Genomic DNA, 19,504 nt, shown 5'->3' with positions numbered 1-19,504 from the left:
CTGCTCTCCAGGTCACCTGGTGCTGATGGCTTTTTCCTCAGTTTCTACTGTTGCCCCTCAGAAAGTGAAGCATCCTCCTGGGCTGAGGAGGGTTAAGAAACATTGGGCATGGGTCACTGTGTAGGTTAGGAACCTGGACAAGGCTTAACTGGATCTTCTCTCACAAGGCAGAAATCAGAGTGTTAGATGACAATGAGGTCTCATCTGAAGACTTGACTGGGAAAAGATTTGCTTTCAAGCTCAGTTATGTGGTTGTTAGTAGTAGTCAATTTTTTGAGGGTTGTTGGACTGAGGACCTCAGTTTCTTTCTGGCTGTCAGCTGGAGGTTACCCTCAGTTCCTTGCTATGAGGGCCTTTTCAACATGGAAATTAACTACCTCCAGGGCAGCAAGAAAGTCTGCTAGTAAGATAGAAGTCACAATCTTCCCCAACCCAGTCATGAAAGTGACATCTCTTAATTTATTGGGTGGAAGCAACTCACTATGTTCAGCTCATACTCAAAGGTAAGGAGCAGGGCAGCCATATTATGCAAGAAGATGAATGCTAGAACTGGCTCATTTGGGGTCCTCTTAGATCTTCCTGCCACAGTCGTCATCAATATTCTTTACAATTTTAATGTTTTATAGCTAATAATACTTAGCTTAACTTACTAAGTTTCAGTTTTTCTCCCATAAAAGGGACAAAAATAATGACTTACTTTGGTTTTAGAGCCTCTAGTTTTTCTAACTCTCCTATGTCTCACTAAACTTATGAAATTATTTATGACATAATTGTGATGACTATATGTTCTTACAGAGTGACTGCTTCCTTTCCTGAGTCACTATTGCATTCTATCTATAGCTTCCTGTGATTTTTTTAGCACTTTTAAACTTGCAAAAGAAACACTAACAAATAGTCTTATCACCCAGAGGATAAATTATTTTTTAACATTTTCCTATCTATCCCTAACTGCACTCAGAAGAGTACTTTTACCTTAGAGTTCAGTAAATGTCTACTTAAACAATAACACTCCTGTAGCATTAAGAAATATGAACTCAAGATCTCTCTTTATAACAATAAAAGTAAGATATTTATTTGGAAGGATATCGGTTTTTGTTTGCTCTTTCCTTTTTCTGGTACAGGGGATTGGATCCAGGGGTGCTCTAACACTGGGCTACAGCCCCCATTCTTTTTATTTTATTTTTTTTATTTTGAGACAGAATCTTGTTAAGTTGTCCAGACTGGCCTTAAACTTGCAATCTTCCTACCCTAGCCTCTGGAGTAGCTAGGATTACAGGTGTTTGCCACCAAGTCCATCCTAGAAAAATATCTTTAATTTGCCTAAATTCAGTCAGATGTTAGACTGATTGAATACTGATTGAGGTTATTAATCACAAGCAATGTATATCACAATGCTGAAAAACATCGTAAATATCTGATGTACAAGTTTTTGAATAATAATTTTTTCCTTACACATTTATTTTGATGTTGTATATATATAAATATGTATAATTTCCTCCTGAACTAGGGCCTATGTTTCTTCATAAAAATCACTGTATACCTCCAAAGGTATTTCCACATTATTTGTAATACACATATAATAACATTATATAAATAATAATTTCACATGAAAATATCTTCTGTTTATTCTTTATCCAACCTAGGTAGAATTAAACAATGCAAAATTGGAAGGAGAAAAGTAATTTATTTTGGAAGGTTGTACATTTTTCTGAGTTTCTGAAAAACTCAAAAATTTCACAAGTTATATAGTTGAGGAATTGTTGTGATTCCTTTATTAATCCAGAAGCCTAATATAACTATCAAGTCATTTCTGACTGCCATACTATTTTAACATGTTTTATTTGTGGAGGAGTTTTAAATTTTGGATCCCAATTGTATTCTGGTGATAACAGTTTAGTGGGTTTATTGACAAAAAAAATATTTGTTTAGGTAGCTTTCATACATGCAGTTAAGTTCTTTTGTGGTGTCTTGCACAAATCCTTTTAGATATTGTCTAATGAAGTTTAAAATCATACGTGGTGTTCCACCAAAAATAGCACGATGGTAATAGAAATCTCCTTGTCCGAAGGGAATGAAAGCTGTTGATTTAGTTCTTCTCTCATAAGGATACTCTCTAGTATTTTAAAAATACCACCATGCATGGAGTTGAGCTACTGATTTGCCCAGAGATTCTACTCCAAAGTCACTCTTAAAGATCTGGTTTATAGTCATAAGGAAGAAAAAGTTGACTTCACGCTGGATGCTGTCTATGAGATACACACTCAAAGTCTTCATGTATATGAAGTCACTGTCTGCCAATGATCCTTCTTCAATTAGAAGCAATATTTTATACGTTCTGAAAGTACCTAACTCCACTAGAGGTATTCTTTTGGTGTTATCAGTGAAGATGTAGAAGATAACATTGTAGCCAACCATAAAGCGCTTATTAGCAGATTCTAGGAACTGTTCCAGCTATAGATTTGTAAATCTATGAAACATGAAAAAAGGGATTGTTTTGCTACAATTCATCAGGAGAATATATGTCACTTAGCATGCTAACGTTTGCATCAAGGATGGTAACAAAGGTAAGGGTAAAGAGGCTGGGTCTACAACTTCAACTATATTTGTTAGTGAAAAAGACCTCAAGTATATGTATGAAGACACGAATGGTGTGGCTCTACTTTATGTACAATAAGAGACATGAAAAATTATGTTCTATATGTGTACTATGAATTTAAATGCATTCTGCTGTCATATATAACAAATTAGAAGAAATAAATAAATTAATTTTTTTTTAAAAAAGAATGGGAACATGAGAAAAGCCATAAAGTTTATTGTGAAGAAAGAGAGTTAAATGGATATTAATGAAAAGATTTAGAAGTAGCATTAAGGACTCAATTAGGCTTGAGAAAATAACCACTATACAGTTAGACAGACAGCCAGAAATAATGATCAGGGTTAATCATGAGTAGTTCTTTGCATATAGAAAGACCATGCATGTTCATCCATATTTTTCCAAAATAAAAAGGACAAATATTAGTATCACCTACTTTCTAGTAGCAAGTGTAGCCAAGCCTATGGTAATGTTCAGCCTTTTGTAATATTTTTCCAGGACCTGTCTATTGTAAGTTTCTTGCCATATGATTGGAGCATGCCAGTCAGTTATTGTTATAACATCAGAACGTTTTCTGTGAAACAGAGAACAAATCAAGCAATGTCACTTTTTTTTTTTTTTTTAATGAGAGTAGAAGTTGTCTAAGTGGTAATAGCTAGAGGTTATGGAGCACTTACTGAATGCCACGCACCATGTTTAAGTGCTTATATAACAGTGAATCCTTTCAATGTCCTGTTATTATTATTAAATGCTGTTATTATCATTATTTTCATATGAGGAAACATGGGTTCAGATTAATTGAATAATTTGCTTAGTACCAAACAGCTAATAAATGTCAAAGTCAGTATTTGAGATCCAGCCAGTCTAGCTTCAGAGTCTGTGCTTTGGTTGTTCTCCCATACTGCCCTTTGAGCTCAAGGGTTATTTTCTTCAAGCTCTAACTACATCTTAATTTTAGGAAGTCCAGCATCTGAACATTTCTGTGATTATTTTCTCAAGCGAACAGTACCAATGTCTCCTTATGTATTCTTGTTTTTTTCTTCATTGTCCTTTTTCTTTTTTTCTCTCTTCTTTTCTTGGAAGATCTAGAATACTCCCTTTTCATCTTTTCCCTAATGTTTTAGACCCATATATGCAACCTGGAAGAAAATGAAGTTAGTCCAAAAAGGTAGAAAAACATGAGGTTTACTATTTTTTTTTTTTAATGGTGCTGGGGATTGAACCCAGGGCCTTGTGCATGCTATGCAAGCACTCTGCCAACTGAGCTATATCCCCAACCCCAAGGTTTACTTCTAATGATAACAAAATGATGGAAGAAACAGCAGTACTAATAAATAATTTGAATGGAGGAGAGTATTAAACTATTAAAGCAAATTAAGACATATATTTTGGAAGGAATTGAATACAAAGTCATTTTGATATTGGGGACTGCAAGCTTTAATTACTAATATAGATCTAGACAGGGTAGGTTTGGCAACCCTTACTAGTTATTAATAATGGTTATTATAATCTGTAATAACAAATCCTTCAAAGTTCCCTCTCTTACTATTTTAGAGATTCTTTAATTTATATATTTAGCAATACTAGGATTGGGCCCAGGGGTGCTATAATTCTGAGCTATATTTCCAGTCTTTTTTTTTTTTTTTTAAATTTAGTTGTAAATGTACAAAATACCTTTATTTTTATGTGGTGCTGAGAATCAAACCCAGTGCCTCACATGTGTGAGGTGAGCATTGTGCCACTGAGCTACAACCCCACCCCTCCAGTCTTTTTCATTTTTTAATTTGAGACAGGGTCTTATTCAGTTTTCCAGGTTGGCCTTGAATATGTGATCCTCCTGCCTCAGCTGCCTCCTGCAACACCATGACCAGTTTATACAATAATTTTAAAAGTCCTCTATACTTACAGCTTATAGACACACATTTCTCCTTAAACTACAATCTAAAATTTTATCTAAAACCATCCAGATTTATCCTTGTCAAAATGATGGCAGTTATAAATTAGCATGCTAATTTATAAAAATATAAATTTGAAAAAAAAAATCTATTTGAAAGGATTATAACACTTTGAGAATTATTCCTCTTTTCTAAATGAATCAGATTTAAGGTTTGCTGCCAGATTGAAAAAAAATATTTCTGAAAGTAGGAGGCAATTAAAAATCTGGGCTAATAAATTGTTTAATTAAAGACAAAACAGAAGAGGAAGTAGGAGAAGAAACATGAGTCATTATATTTGTAATTTAGATATGAAGCTCTTCACCTGGGAGGTAAATGCTGGCCAGAGGGCATCCTGTACAAAAAGGACTCTCAGTAGTCTGGTGACAAGATGTCAGCATCTTCCCTAGATGTCCTTATTGCTGGTTTAATGAGCCTCTATACAAACTGGCCTCAGCTACAGGAATGGAGATTACACATGGGCTCAATAACATGGACATCTTACTAAGGTTGTGCTATAACCAGTGCTGAGCACCCAATCTGCCACAGCAAGGGCTGACTCAGAGCCCACAGAATGATTCTGTTTCCCAGGGGAACCACCCAGCCATCTGATAGCTGTTTGACTACATTAGATGGCATCACAAAGGGGATATCACCTTTTTCTCTGGGAAAATACTTTTATTTTCTGGTATGGATTTGCTTTGTCTACAAATCTGCCAGCTTCATTGACTTGCATAATATCTTATTCATTTTCATGGTATTACACAGTTGCCTCACCCACATGTTTTATGGTAAGAAAAGTGTGGCAGTTGGCTCACTTCCATAATGTTCTCTGGTCTTCTACGTGCATTCCTTTTTAGAAGCAGCTGGCCTGGTAAAAAGTGGAATGATCAGTAGAAATCTCCATTTCAGTATTAGTTGAGAGATAATTCTTGGAAAGGTCAAAGTACTTAATGTCTGTAAGATGCCATCCACACTTTGAATCAACAACTGATATGAAATACTTTTTCTTCCAAAGCTACAATATATAGTCTATAAAGTAAGGTGGATTTGGGAATGCTCTTGCTCATGGTTACACCTAGTAACTCACTTATGGAATGTTTAGTTACCATTGTTATGACCTTGTATTCTGTAGGTTCAGAGTTTTTAGTTCTCAGGGGAGGAAGAGCTCCTTTAGGGAATAAAGTCATGGTTCCATAAAGCTAATAACAGTCATTTGAGGTTTCTCATGATATTGAGCCAATAGGCAGCCATAGCATTACTGTGCTGGCTGTGGCAACCGATTCTCATCCCCAAGGAGATACTGAGTTGCTTTTTACACAGTGATGGCAAGGAGGGCTGCATATAGAACCCAAAGAATTATCTGGGGTGTCCCTTAATACTCCCAATTCCAGTAATAAAGGAGTATTAATAAAGGGAAGTTGTGGCATCTTGATAAGGTGTGATCACTAGGGGATCCTAATCTTCAGGAATGGAGGTTTGGGTCACCCTATCAGAACTGTGGCCATCAAAGATATTAGCATGGTTAAGGAAACCATGAAACTGATTATCATCTACCTCCTTTTATTGTCACTCTCCTGAACAGCTACAGAAGCAGTGATTTATTATGTTCATTATTTTCTCCCTTTTCCCTGTTACCATGTATGAAGAGTACTAGAGGTAGCTAATGTTACAATTTAAATTCAGATGGGAATGTGACTGAATTGTCATCACCTCCTGATGATAGAGTAGCTGATAGGACTTCGTGTTTCTCTTATTTGGGAGACATAAGCTTCTTCATCCAAATGAAGGTGGAGAAATTCTGCTGAGTGGCAGAAGGCCTGGATTATGCTAGTTATTCTCCATTTACCTTCTCCTTATCCATTTTTACTCCTTCTCTGCCTGGCTGTATGCTCTGGGTGCAGATTTGTCACCCACAGTCTCTTTAAATAGGGTTTCCAGTGGGTTCTGATAATGAGAAGCACGAGTATAAGGTTAGAGGGCAAGAAGAGAAGCTGGGCTATCTGATTTCTTTCTCTCTCTCCAGGTTTATTGAGACTTAGAAAGTGGCTGTGTCCTTCTGCCTTCAGCTTCTACTTGGATGTTCTTCTTTCATGGTTCTAGCAAATTCCAGTCTCTGTCAACATCATTTCTGCTCTTGCCCCTTTAGAGCTGGGAGTGGTCACAGCTTCCTGCTGTTGCAAGCCTTTGGATGCTTCTTATGTCCCTTTGGGGTCTCTAAAAATCTCTACAATCCCATCATTAAAGTTACTGTATCTCAGTTTCTCTTATACCCTGACAGATTTAGTATCTGAGGCAGTTTTAACGCACTGAATAAGGCCTAAGCAGATGATGTTCAGCAGGGAAAAAGGTGACCTAACCACAAAGTATAATATTTGCAATGAAAATTTCCAGAAAGAAGGTATACAAATAAAATGTTAAAAGTTTCTAGTATTATGGAGTATCATAGCTGTGATAAAGAAAAGGCATAGCAGTAAGGAGGGACGATATATATATATGGCCTAAGATAGCAGACACATTACTTGTAGAGAATAAGTATTTAAATGAATTTGAAATTTCAGTGCTAGACAGTATCAGTAAAATTTGATAAGATGTGATAGATACATGGGCTGGGGATATAGTTCTGTTGGTAGAGTTTTTACCTTGCATGCATAAAACCCTGAGTTCTAATTCCTAGCACCACATTAAAAAAAATCTGTCCCTGGGGTGGACTCAGCAACACATTGAAAGCAATAAATGAAGAAAAAAATTTAAAAAAATAAATGATACATGATAATAGTATGGGAGAGTATAATTTTTTCAAAAAGTATATTTGAACAGAAATAGTAGCAATTCCTCTTGTAAGCCAACATTATATTGACTTATATTTCGAAACAGGAAACTGAAATCTAAAAGGAGAGAGAAACAGAAGTGATATAGTAGATATATACTATAAACTGATAGAACAGTGCTAGAACATTTTCAAGGTGTATATTACCCACGTTTACTCTTGTTCCATTAGTATAGTTTCTCCATTTCCTGCCTTTCTGGCTGGATTGTCATATTAGTAGCCTAGTTTGTGCCTTTCAATTTCTTTCTTCATACTTATGTAATTTTACAAATAACATGTGTATAATATATACATATACAGAGATACATATATCCATCCAGGCTTTTAAATTTTGTTTATTTTACGGTAGAGATAATGCATACTTTTCTGCATCTTGCTTTCTTCACTCAGTACCACCTTGTGGAAATCCCTCCAAGTATTCTGAAATAGTTCTCACCAGTTACTCTTTATTTTGTTTTATTTTTGTGGTACTATGGATTAAACCCAGGGCCCCTCACATTCTAGGCAAACATTTTACCACTGAGCTACATCCCCAACCATTCCAATTCCTTCTTAAAGACTATAATTTTTGGGGGGCTGGGGATGTGGCTCAAGTGGTAGTGTGCTAACCTGGTATGCGTGCCGTCCGGGTTCGATCCTCAGCACCACATACAAACAAAGATGTTGTGTCTGCCGAAAACTAAAAAATAAATATTAAAAAAATATTCTCTCTCTCTCTCTCTCTCTTTAAAAAAAAAGACTAATTTTTCACATTTCCAACAGTATTTTTCCTATATGTTTAGGTTCTAGGTTTTAAAATTTTTGCTTTGATGAGTATAAATAATAGCTCATTCTTGCATTATTTTACATTTTTCTGATTTCTAGTGAATTTGAGCATTTTTTCATAAGCTTATTGGCCATCTCAATTTGCTGTATTGAGTTTCATGTTTCTCTCTTTTTTCTCGGTGATTTATTAAAAGAGTTTCTTATATTTAGATAATTACACTGTCATTTGTATTACAAATAATTTTCCCCCAGTGGTTTTCTTATCTACTTAATTTTGTGGGTTTTTTTTTTTTTTTTTTTGGTACTGGGGATTGAACTCAGGGGCACTCGACCACTGAGCTACATCCCCAGCCCTATTTTGTATTTTATTTAGAGACAGGGTCTCACTGACTTACTTTGCACCTCGCTTTTGCTGAGACTGGCTTTGAACTTGCAATCCTCCTGCCTCAGCCTCCTGAGCCACTGTGGGTTTTGTTTGTTTGTTTGTTTGTTTTTTTAACCCAAATACAATTTAAAAACTTTTGTATGGTCAAATATTTCTTTTTAAAGAGCGACTAGTCCACTCAACATGGCGGCGGGCGAGGAGGCAGCGCTTTCAGTACCTCCTCAGCCACACGGACAGAGAGACACATCAGAATGTTCAGATTATGCCTGCTGAGAAACTCCCAGCAAAATTCCGCTGAAGTGAGACCTAGACGAGGAGTTTGGAATTATTGGAGGTGACAGCTTGCCCCGGAGAGGTGAATCTCGGCCACCCTGCACATGGAGGTGCGGACCGCCGCTGTATGGCAACCAGCGCAGAAGGAGGCGTTTCAGCACTGCCGGATACCGTGTGCAGCGTAGAGACCCTTTGAAGAGGTTGCTAACCAAGCCTTCGTGAAACAGCGGACCAACAACCGAAACGAAGACTGGGACAGACCAGAGACAGGCCAGACCCAGCCCTCCCATTGGACATTCTGGCAAGGAGTCTGGGGCCCACCATAGTAGAGAACTGATGTCACCAGAGTTCGGTGGTCGGGATCCCTTCCCAGTGGAATCATCTTTAGCAGGTGTGTGACTCCCATCCCCACCAGATGCATATAGTTGGGAACCTCAAAAATCTCGCCCCAGAGCTCCGTGGGCATGACGGTAGGGGCTGAGGGAAGCAGAGGGGACTCCCAACCCCCAACTCCCCCTACCACCAGCAGCAACACCCAAGGCCTTAACCGGCAGCACCTGGGGACGTGGCCACCAAAGGAGTCCAGGCAATTTAAGCTGACGGTTCCCAGATCACCCTCTCCACAACCTTGGGGTCTGGGTGAAAAGCAAACAGAGAGAGTGCTCAGTCATTCGGGAAATAGGGCACTCAGGGGGCTGCAAGTGTAACTAGATCTGTGGAGATCACCTCCAGTGAGCGGGGCCTGGCTGGCTGGCAGGAGGAAGGGGAGGAGGGGCCAGAGAAGAGAAACTGCTCTGGACTAACAGGATTGGAGAGACGCCCAGTAGGGGATGAGGAGCCGCCTTACAGGGATTGCTGCGGGCACATAGAGGGCAGAAGCTTGGCTCGGAGGATACAGCCCCACCTACTGGAAGAGAAGAAAATAGAACTCTAAGACTTCATTTATCATTTTTTTTCTCTTTTTCTTTTTTTTCCCTTTTCAATTTTTATTGTTCTTTCCATTCTCCTCTATTCTACCTATTTTTCTCTTCCTCTTTTTCTTTAAGGAATTATTCCTTCCCCTTCCCCCTAACGTTTACCCCAAGCATTACGACTTTCATTACGGGTAATTTTCTAAATGCAAATAGGTAAATGTTCCGAGGCTGTCTATAGGATTCCTAAGTACCTAGCTACTACCAAATACCCTGATCCTTTCGCCTGTTAATATCCCCCTTCAGTAGAGCAATCTTCCAAGTTGCCAAGACATACTAACCTTCATACCATCATATCACCCAACCTAAACATAAAGTCCTAAGACCAAACAACAGATCACTATATGCCTACAGAATCCATAGGCCTTTTATGAAATGAATGAATCAACTTTAAATTACAATAAAGCCCAACAGCTCTAGACATAGTCTCCCACCACAAAGGAGAGACCACAGAGATATACAAAACCAAAACAAATTTATAGGAGAAAACAGAAGCACAGCAGTTAAACAGAGTTGGAAAGTAACATGAACACCATGAAAAAACAAGGGAAAAAAGGATTACAAACAATGCAGGACAACTTAAATTTACAGGAGAACCTAGAGGCATCAGAAAAATGGACAGAGAAAGAACTCAAGGCATACCTGACTCAGATGGAATGGAATCTTAGAGAAGTCATTAGACAGCAAGTACAAACAATGAAAGAATACTTTGAAAATGAATTACATAAGCAGATTCAAGAAGCAAAAAATCAACTCTACCAGGAGTTAGAGATTTAAAAAAAAATCAAACAGTAATCCTAGAAATGCAGGAAACCATAAACCAAATGAAAAACTCAAATGAGAATACTAGAAGTAGATAAAATAGAAGTCAGAACATCAGATAATGAAGACAAAGTTTATCAACTCGAAAAGAGTATAGTCAACGCAGAAAGGCTGGTAAGAAACCACGAGCAAAACATCCAAGAGATATGGGATGTCATAAAAAAAAAAAAAAACAAACTTAAGTCATTGGGATAGAGGAAGGTATAGAGGTCCAAACCAAATGAATGAGCAATCTGTTGAATGAAATAATTTTAGAAAACTTTCCAGACATGAAAGAGGGAATGGATTGCCAAATTCTAGAAGCCTACAGGACCCCAAACATACAAAACCATAATAGACCAACTCCAAGACACATTATTATGAAGATATCCAACATACAGAACAAGGAGAGGATATTAAAAGCTACAAGAGAATGGAGGCAGATTACATTCAGGGGTAAACCAATTAGGTTGACAGCTGATTTTTCATCACAGACGTTGAAAGCGAGAAGATCCTGGAGCAATGTATTTCAAACGCTGAAAAATAATGGATTCCAACCAAGAATATTGTATCCAGCAAAATTAAGCTTCAGGTTTGACAATGAAATTAAAATTTTTCACGATAAACAAAAGTTAAAAGAATTCGCAGCCAGAAAACCAGCACTGCAAAGCATTTTGAGCAAAACACTACAAGAAGAGGAAATGAAAAACAGCACCCAAAACTAGCAATGGGAGGTAACTCAGTAAAGGGGGGGGGGAATAATCAAAGAGGAAAAACAAGCCAAATTAAAATAAATAAATAAACATGTGGAAGTACAAACAATATATCAATAGTAACCCTAAACGTTAATGGCTTAAACTCACCAATCAAGTGACATAGGCTAGTAACTTGGATTAAAAAAAAAGATCCAACAATATGCTGCCTTCAGGAGACTCATATGATAGGAAAAGACATACACAGGCTGAAGGTGAAAGGTTGGGAAAAATCATATCACTCACATGGTCCTTGGAAGCAAGCAGGAGTGGCCATACTCATATCGAATAAAATCAACTTCAAACCTAAGTTAATCAAAAAGGATAAAAAAGGACACTATATACTGTTAAAAGGAACCATTCACCAACAAGACATAACAATTATCAATATGTATGCACCAAATAATGGTGCTGCAACGTTCATAAAACAAACTCTCCTCAAGTTCAAGAATCAAATAGACCACAACACAATAATTATGGGTGACTTCAACACACCATTCTCACCATTGGACAGATCCTCCAAACAAAAGTTGAATAAAGAAACTATAGAACTAAATAACACAATCAATAACCTAGACTTAACCGACATATATAGAATATATCAACCATCATCAAGTGGATATACATTTTTCTCAGAAGCACATGGATCCTTCTGAAAGATAGACCATATATTAACCATATTTACCCTTAGTAAATATTAGATTGAACCCAGGGGCACATTCCCAGCCCTTTATTTTTTACTTTGAGACAGAATCTTAGTAAGATGTTAAGGCTGGCCTTGAACTAGAGATCCTTCTGCCTTAGCCTCCCAAATTGCTGGGATTACTGGTATGTGCCTCTGTACCCAGTGTCTTATAGATTTTCTTATAACATTTTTATTTTTTTATTTTTTCATTCATCTTAAAATAAGCAAATTGATTTTATTAATTAAGTAAATAAAATTGATTAACTTTAAATAAATTCACCAGGAATAAGATGGTGTTTGATGGGGTCCACTTTTTTCTCCATTTGGATTGCCAGTAGTGCCAGCATTAATGATTCGTCCTTTTCTCACTGATTTTTAAAACACTATCTTTGTTATACTTTCACGTACACTGTGATCTAATCCCAGGTTCACTATTCCTCTGACCTATTTCTTGTTGATTTACTTAAATTGGTGTTAAAATATGTTCTGATATTTGTTAACATAAAATTCTATTAACTTTCTTGTTTTTCACACTTTCCTTGGCTATTCTGAGACATCTGTCTTTCATTTTAGTTAAAGCTTATAGTTTTTTTTCTTTTTAAAAGATCTGACAATGTGTGTCTTCCCTGATACCTCACACATTAAAGAAGTCATTTCTTTTCTGAGTACGTATCTTCAAAAAACAGCCAATGTGATGCTCAATTTTAAAAAAATCCAAGCCTTCCAATTAAAGAACGCTGACTTCACCATTATTACAGTTTTAGGAAGTTAGTCATTGCAACTAGACAGAAGGTTTCATACATTTCTTTATTCTACAAATATTGAGCCTCTCCTATGTCTCGGTACATTCTAGTGAAGAGAGACAGATAATAAATGAACAGGCAAATACATGGTATGCCAGGCTATGTCCATAAATACAATGGAAAGAAGAAAGCTCGGAGGGTATGTCATTTTATACAGGGTGGTTGAGAAGCCTTCACTGATGAAGTAGAATTTGGGAGGAGTCTTGAAAGAAGTGCAAGAATGAGCCATTTGGCCATTTAAAGGATGAATGGTTCATGCAGAAGGAACAAAGAGGCAAAGTTCTGGGAAGAGAGCAGGCTTCACTTATGTGAGGGATAGCAGAGAGGACAGAGTGCTGCAGTGGAGCGAGTGAGGGAGACAAGAGTTAAGATAAGGCCAGAGATAGAGGTCAGGCAGCAGTTTTATCTATATGTAATTGAGGGAAAGCACTTGTGATGCACGTCACTGACAGAGAATTAGTATCAAAAATATATTTTATAAATAAACAAACGGGATGCAAATAATTTTACAGAAATAGGTGAAAATATGTGAACACATTCACTGAAGATGAAGCACATAAAGACATATTCCATTGCTTTATTGATCAGAGAAATGCAGAATGCCACAAAGAAAAAGTTTATGTCCATTCTATTGGCAATACTGGGTATCTGAGAGCATGCACATCCACAGGCTCTCTTGTTCATTGCTGGTGGGGGAATTTAAGTTGGTACACCCACTTTGGAAAATAATATTGGCACTCACTCATAGGTTCAACATTCACATTCAGAGATTACACTTCAACTCAAGAAGACATGTATATAAACATTTATAGCAACACTGATCTTAATATTTAAAACCTAGAAATTCTTCAAGTGCCCATTAATAAGACAGCAAATAAATAAATTGATAAATTGATAGTTGCACAGTAAATTATTATACAGTCATCAACATGAATGTTAGTGATAATTTCCAGATGAATCTTGGCAATCTAATATTAAGGGGAAAAATAAGTCCCTGGAAACTACACGAAGCATGATAACCTCTTAATAGTTATAAACAACCAAAATTTTAAAATGGACTTTACTCCCAGAACACATATAAAGGATATAAATATATATTTTTAAAAAGAAGCTGGGCATGGTGATACTGCCTCTAACTCTAACAACTCTGGAGGCTGAGACAGGAGGATCAGAAGTTCAAGGCCAGCCTGGGCAACTTAATGAGACCCTCTCTTAAAATAAAATTAAAAAATAAAGGGCTGGGATGTAGCTCAGTGGTGGAGTGCTTGCCTAGCATGTGAGAACTCTGGGTTCCATACAAACAGATACACATGAATGATGAACCAAGTTCAGGAAAGTAGCTATTTTAGAGGGTCAAGTGAGGAAGATAGGAAAAGACACAAAGGCAGGTGTTGAAGTTACTAAAGGTTGTAATTTTTTTTCATTAAAAATAAATAAGCAAGACAGGCATGGTAGCACACACCTATAATCCCAGCAGCTTGGATCACGAGTTCAAGCCAGCCCCAGCAAAAGCGAGGCACTAAGCAATTCAGTGAGACCCTGTCTCTAAATAAAACACAAAATAGGGCTGGAGACATGGCTCAGTGTTTGAGTGCCCCTGAGTTCAATCCCTGGTATCCCCCTGCCAAAAAATTAAATAAATAAATAAGCAAGATGGGACTAGGGATGTGGGTCAGTGGTAGAGCACTTGCCTAGAATGCAGGAGGTTCTGAGTTCAATCCCCAGCACTGCCTAAATAATAAATAAATAAATAAATAAACAAATAAATAAATAAGCATGACAGCAAACAAATAAATGGTATATAGGCTTCTTTTGAACCAATTACAATAAATGTCATGAACCAAGGATTGTTGTTTATCTAATTTTGTGTACCTGCAGTCTGTTAAAAACATAAGTGTGAAAAAAATTTACAAAAGAGGCAATACAAATAAATTATAAAAGATGCTCAAACTCAGTTTGAGAAATGAGAATAAAATTGAAATATCTTAACTGTTTTGCTAATAATAAAATATTTGATATTACTAGACTAGTACCAAGTAAATAAATATAATAGCAAAATAAATAAAATATTAATAAAATTTATCCACTGCTGATTAGAAAATGAATGGTACAATTATTAAAGAGTGGTTGAGCAACCTGAATCAACTTTACAATCCTTTTGACTGATGACTCACCCTAGGAATTTATCCTACAGATAAATTTACACAATGATATAATAAATATACAAGGATATTTATTGGAATATTACTTACAATAGCCCCCAAATTGCAAACAGTACAAAGTTAACAGGGATGGGGAAATAAATTGATATATGACCATAAAATGGAATATTAAATAACCATTAAAAAGAATAAGGTTCTTCCTTGAGTGTTAATACCAAAATCAAGAGTAGCCACTAATTAGGGCTGGGGATGTGGCTCAGCGGTAGCGCGCTCGCCTGGCATGCGTGCGGCCCGGGTTCGATCCTCAGCACCACATACAAAGATGTTGTGTCCGCCGAGAACTAAAAAAAATAAATATTTAAAAAAAAAAGAGTAGCTACTAATGATATTTTCATGCTATTTTATTTTTTTATGATTTTTTTACTTTATTGGTTGTTCAAAACATTACAAAGCTCTTGATATATCATATTTCATACATTTGATTCAAGTGGGTTATGAACTCCCATTTTTACCCCGTATACAGATTGCAGAATCACATCGGTTACACATCCACGTTTTTACATATTGCCATACTAGTGACTATTGTATTCTGCTATCTTTCCTATCCTCTACTATCCCCCTCCCCTGCCCTCCCATCTTCTCTCTCTACCCCATCTACTGTAATTCATTTCTCTCCCTTGATTTTTTTCCCCTTTCCCCTCACATCCTCTTATATGTAATTTTGTATAACAATGAGGGTCTCCTTCCATTTCCATGCAATTTCCCTTCTCTCTCCCTTTCCCTCCCACCTCTTGTCCCTGTTTAATGGTAATCTTTTTCTCATGCTCTTCCTCCCTGCTCTGTTTTTAGTTGCTTTCCTTATATCAAAGAAGACATTTGGCATTTGTTTTTTAGGGATTGGCTAGCTTCACTTAGCATAATCTGCTCTAATGCCATCCATTTCCCTGCAAATTCCATGATTTTGTCATTTTTTAGTGCTGAGTAATACTCCATTGTGTATAAATGCCATGTTTTTTTAATCCATTCATCTATTGAAGGGCATCTAAGTTGGTTCCACAGTCTAGCTATTGTGAATTGTGCTGCTATGAACATCGATGTAGCAGTATCCCTATAGTACACTCTTTTAAAGTCTTCAGGGAATAGTCCGAGAAGGGCAATAGCTGGGTTAAATGGTGGTTCCATTCCCAGCTTTCCCAGGAATCTNGGGGGGGGGGGGGGGGGGGGGGGGGGGGGGGGGGGGGGGGGGGGGGGGGGGGGGGGGGGGGGGGGGGGGGGGGGGGGGGGGGGGGGGGGGGGGGGGGGGGGGGGGGGGGGGGGGGGGGGGGGGGGGGGGGGGGGGGGGGGGGGGGGGGGGGGGGGGGGGGGGGGGGGGGGGGGGGGGGGGGGGGGGGGGGGGGGGGGGGGGGGGGGGGGGGGGGGGGGGGGGGGGGGGGGGGGGGGGGGGGGGGGGGGGGGGGGGGGGGGGGGGGGGGGGGGGGGGGGGGGGGGGGGGGGGGGGGGGGGGGGGGGGGGGGGGGGGGGGGGGGGGGGGGGGGGGGGGGGGGGGGGGGGGGGGGGGGGGGGGGGGGGGGGGGGGGGGGGGGGGGGGGGGGGGGGGGGGGGGGGGGGGGGGGGGGGGGGGGGGGGGGGGGGGGGGGGGGGGGGGGGGGGGGGGGGGGGGGGGGGGGGGGGGGGGGGGGGGGGGGGGGGGGGGGGGGGGGGGGGGGGGGGGGGGGGGGGGGGGGGGGGGGGGGGGGGGGGGGGGGGGGGGGGGGGGGGGGGGGGGGGGGGGGGGGGGGGGGGGGGGGGGGGGGGGGGGGGGGGGGGGGGGGGGGGGGGGGGGGGGGGGGGGGGGGGGGGGGGGGGGGGGGGGGGGGGGGGGGGGGGGGGGGGGGGGGGGGGGGGGGGGGGGGGGGGGGGGGGGGGGGGGGGGGGGGGGGGGGGGGGGGGGGGGGGGGGGGGGGGGGGGGGGGGGGGGGGGGGGGGGGGGGGGGGGGGGGGGGGGGGGGGGGGGGGGGGGGGGGGGGGGGGGGGGGGGGGGGGGGGGGGGGGGGGGGGGGGGGGGGGGGGGGGGGGGGGGGGGGGGGGGGGGGGGGGGGGGGGGGGGGGGGGGGGGGGGGGGGGGGGGGGGGGGGGGGGGGGGGGGGGGGGGGGGGGGGGGGGGGGGGGGGGGGGGGGGGGGGGGGGGGGGGGGGGGGGGGGGGGGGGGGGGGGGGGGGGGGGGGGGGGGGGGGGGGGGGGGGGGGGGGGGGGGGGGGGGGGGGGGGGGGGGGGGGGGGGGGGGGGGGGGGGGGGGGGGGGGGGGGGGGGGGGGGGGGGGGGGGGGGGGGGGGGGGGGGGGGGGGGGGGGGGGGGGGGGGGGGGGGGGGGGGGGGGGGGGGGGGGGGGGGGGGGGGGGGGGGGGGGGGGGGGGGGGGGGGGGGGGGGGGGGGGGGGGGGGGGGGGGGGGGGGGGGGGGGGGGGGGGGGGGGGGGGGGGGGGGGGGGGGGGGGGGGGGGGGGGGGGGGGGGGGGGGGGGGGGGGGGGGGGGGGGGGGGGGGGGGGGGGGGGGGGGGGGGGGGGGGGGGGGGGGGGGGGGGGGGGGGGGGGGGGGGGGGGGGGGGGGGGGGGGGGGGGGGGGGGGGGGGGGGGGGGGGGAGACATATTTTTAAAATGAACAGAGTAGATAGAAAGATATAATAGAAAGAAATATAGAAATATAGATTTAATTAATTCGTTTTAATCTTTAGTAGCTTACTATGTGGTAGGTACTCTGTTATGTGTTGAAATAATTGGGTTGGAATAAAAAACCAGGAAAAGGGCAACTAGCAGGACAGAAAACTTTTAGAGACTGATTATTCTGCTCCAGCCAGATACTGTGGCCTCCATCTCTACAATGCCCTTGTGGGTGGATGTTTCACCAGAAACCATGGAGGCCAAAAGGAAGTGGTATAGTGCTCCAAGAAAGTAACTGTCAACCAAAATGTCCCTGGTGAAACAAACTTTGATGTATTTATTCGTAGACTCCCATCCAGCAATGAAAAGAAGGGAAGCGTTGTTAAACACAACAACCTGCTTCGCATTTCAGCCTTATGCTGAGTGGAAAAAGCTCATCTCAATAAGTCATACACTATATGACCTCATTTATAAAATGCTCTCCAAGTGCCAAATTTCAGCATTTGAAAATAAATTAGTTGTAATACCAGAGGGTAAGGAGGGTCTGGAGGAGAGAGTTACACATGAGGTCAAATGGGACATTTTGTGGTAATGGGATGCTTTTGTATCTTGATCGTCATGGTAGTTACATGAATCTACACATTTGATAAGATTATATAGCTATATATGCACTGCTTCAATGTTAATTTCCTGATTTTGATGATTTGAGATGTAACATTGGGGGAAACTGGGTGAAAGGTATACATGGTCTCTGAAACTGCTTATGAATCTGTCATTATTTTGAAATAAATTTAGGAAAAAACCTTAAAGAATGCTTTTCTTTATGTTTTCATAGGTGTCTTCAGCTAAAAATATTTTGTTATGGGATTCCTCAGGAAGCTGATCTTTCAAATTGCAAACATTAAAATATACAGTGGCAAATATAGGACTTTTTAAAAATTTATTCTTATGAAGGTTGGTTTCACTATTTTTGGGTTCTTACACCATGATCAATGGTAGAAAACACAGTTGATTAAAGGGAGACTATCATAATCTAAAGAAAAATGTTATACTTACTGGATAGAGACATCTGAACTACAGCAAATGTCAAAAACTTGTCTAGTGTAAGTGGAGGGTGTTAAGTGAGCAAAATTTGGAGGTGTTTACATACACAAGTTTATATAAACTCGTAGATACAAGTATGCTCATGAACATAGACTATTTCTGAACTGCTATCCAAGAAATTTATCAGTGGTTGCTTCTATGGAATTCAATCTAGTTTTCTGTTTTCTCCACCATCACTATTAGAACTCATCTAATTGCAACCAATTTGCCCTCAATAGTTGGTAGAGTATTTATAGGACAGATTCTTACCAGCAGATATACATCTTCTGTAAGTGATTCTTTATTCTTTAGATAAACGAAAAAAAAATTAGTTTTAAATTTAAACAAATGCCTATTATTATTGGAATAACATTACAATATCTAGATTTCAATTTCATCCACCCACTCTTTTGTTAGCCATTACAAGCTAAACACTTTTTATATGTTAAGCATAATGCTTCAGTTATGGAGTACGTGACAAATCCAGGCCTGCAATAAGCTGATGATCTGTTATTTCTATTTTACTAAGTCCTTTATTATCTTCAAAAAGGCGACATTAATATTATATAACTGGCCAGCAGCTTGTTTTCATTAAGGTACAATACCCTTGGAGGGTAAATAATGTGTAGAATATAATATCAAAGAAATAGGGTTTATTTAAAAAGTCATTAGCTCTTACATAGCTCTTACAAAATGATTCAAAACAGCATTCAGTAATATTGCATTACTTATGAAAAAGATCATAAAAGGACAACATGGAGGAGGTCAGAATTTGAATTTTAATTTTTCTATGAGAGAATTTTAGTAGGTTAACAAATTTTTTTCTCTGGTAT

At 41.1% G+C, this 19,504-nt stretch overlaps 1 pseudogene; it reads right to left on the bottom strand.

Moving 5' to 3' along the window:
• Positions 1-1,705: 1,705 nt before the first annotated feature.
• On the bottom strand, positions 1,706-3,287 carry LOC107152219 (annotated as a pseudogene).
• Between the last annotated feature and the right edge of the window lie 16,217 nt (positions 3,288-19,504).

This window comes from Marmota marmota, unplaced genomic scaffold (assembly GCF_001458135.2).
Source record: "Marmota marmota marmota unplaced genomic scaffold, marMar, whole genome shotgun sequence".
Taxonomy (NCBI): domain Eukaryota; kingdom Metazoa; phylum Chordata; class Mammalia; order Rodentia; family Sciuridae; genus Marmota; species Marmota marmota.
This window is presented reverse-complemented; position numbering and strand designations above follow the sequence as displayed.